General features: G+C 37.2%; 1 protein-coding gene across 1 annotated transcript in view; it reads right to left on the bottom strand.

Moving 5' to 3' along the window:
- The window catches only part of LOC106875255 (coiled-coil domain-containing protein 180), a 141,675-nt gene that overhangs the window by 9,381 nt on the left and 130,204 nt on the right, over positions 1–2,090 (bottom strand). The gene's annotated exons all lie outside the window — the stretch shown is intronic.

The following is a 2,090-nucleotide window of genomic DNA, read 5'->3' as shown; positions in this document are numbered from 1 at the left end:
ACGTAACGGCAGATGAAATACTGCTAAGCATGTCGTCCGGCATGCTAACGTTTCTGCCAGCTCCCCACCTTCTGCCAGCTCCCCGCCTTCTGCCAGCTCCCCGCCTTATCTAACTATGTTACTATCAGCTTACCTAGCTATGTTACTCTTGACTTATCCAGCAAGGTTACACCCAAGTAACCTAGCAACACACTTAGCTGTTCTACCACCAACTTACCTAACTATTTGACCACCAACATACCTATGTTACCACTAAGTTACTCTACCTATGTTACTATTAACTTACCCCAGCAGTATTTCTATTTAAATATTAAATTACATTTTTAAGTTGATATTTTGAAAATTTTTTAAAGAATACCAACAGAACATTTGCCAACAGGGGTAGGAAACTCAATAGTGAAATTTATTATAAAATCAATTTTAATTGGGACTTCAAGTTTTGCCCATCCCTTGCCTCCCTCCATCTCTGTCTAGTTGCATAATTTTCTTTTTTCTAATAAGCTTCTCTATGTTTCTTTGCCTTAAAATATGTTAACACTAAAGGAACAAGTCTTTGGTTGTACCTTACCTGACCGAAGAAGAGATAGGTTTCTCTTCTAAACTCTCCTCATTCTTGAAGAATTAGCAAGAGGATGCAAGTAGGGTATCATCCAGTTAAAATAATAATAATAATGATGCTTTCAAATTTTTCCACAAGGGCAGCACAATTTTTGGGGAGGGGATGAGTCAATTACATTGACCCCACCTCCAGTGCGTAACTGGTACTTATTTCATCGACAGGATGAAAGGAAGAAAGGCAAAGTCAACCTTGGCAGAATTTGAACTAAGAACATAGTGGTGGGCGAAATACCACTAAGCATTTTTCCCAGTGCGTTAATGATTCTGCCAGCTCGCCACCTTTATAATAATAATATTTTGTACAAATGCAAAACAAAAGTCAAACAAAAAATAATAATAATCTTTTCTACTGAAGGGCTGAGGCCTGAGATTTGACTGCAGGGGACTAGTCAATTACATTGACCCCAGTGTTTCACTGGTACTTAATTTATTGACTCTAAAAGGATGAAAGGTAAAGTCGACTTTGGAAGAATTTGAACTCAGAATGTAAAGATGCATGAAATGCTGCCAAGCATTTTGCCTTGCTTGCTAATGATTCTATCAGCTTGCTGTCTTAAAAATAATAAAAGAAAAGGGAAATGAACCCCTGCAGAATGTGTGGGAAGAAGGTCGAAGGTGTGACTCACATTGTTAGTGCTTGTGAAAGTATTGCACAGGAAGATTACAAGCACAGACACAACAAGGTAGTGCAAAACCTCCACTGGTTACTATGCCAGAAGTATGGATATGAGGTAACGGGTGCTTGGTACCAGCATACACTGGAAAAAGTAATAGATGAAAAGGGGGAAGGCAAAAATCCTCTGGCTACTTTGACTTCCAGACAGACAAGTGTCAGAGCACCAAAGGCCAGATATAGTAAACTTTAAAATGGACAAACAAGAGTGCCTAATAATCGACGTGGCAGTACTAGGAGATCAACATATTATCATGAAAGAAAGAGAAAAGGTTGATAAATATGGAGACCTAAGAATTGAGATTGCTAAGATATGGCAGTTACGCGAGTCAAATATAATGGTTGTCTCTATTGTCATCGGAGTATTGGGTTCAATACCACCCAGCCTGAAGAAACATCTGGAAACAATCTAGGTGTATTGCAAAAAATCGACATTACTTGTAACTGCATGCATATTGCATAAAATATTGTCTGTCTGAGGTCCTTGTTATGACTTGAGAGACAGTACAAACCCCTGATAGACACAATATCTTCCATCAACAACATCATGATATTGGATACTGTGCAACATCTTAAATAATAATAATAATAATAATAATAATAATAATAATAATAATAACACTAACAATAACAATAATAATGATGATGATGATGATGATTTCAAAGTTTGGCACAAGGCCTACAATTTTAGGGAGAGGGTGCTAGTGTTCAACTGGTACTTATTTTATTGACCCTGAAATGGTAATTGATTCAACATAGAGTTATTCCAGTAATTCTTGCAAAAAGAAAAATGGCAAGA

Source organism: Octopus bimaculoides, chromosome 21, assembly GCF_001194135.2.
Source record: "Octopus bimaculoides isolate UCB-OBI-ISO-001 chromosome 21, ASM119413v2, whole genome shotgun sequence".
Lineage (NCBI taxonomy): Eukaryota > Metazoa > Mollusca > Cephalopoda > Octopoda > Octopodidae > Octopus > Octopus bimaculoides.
The sequence above is the reverse complement of the archived record's forward strand: the minus strand, read 5'-3'. Positions and strand labels throughout refer to the sequence as shown.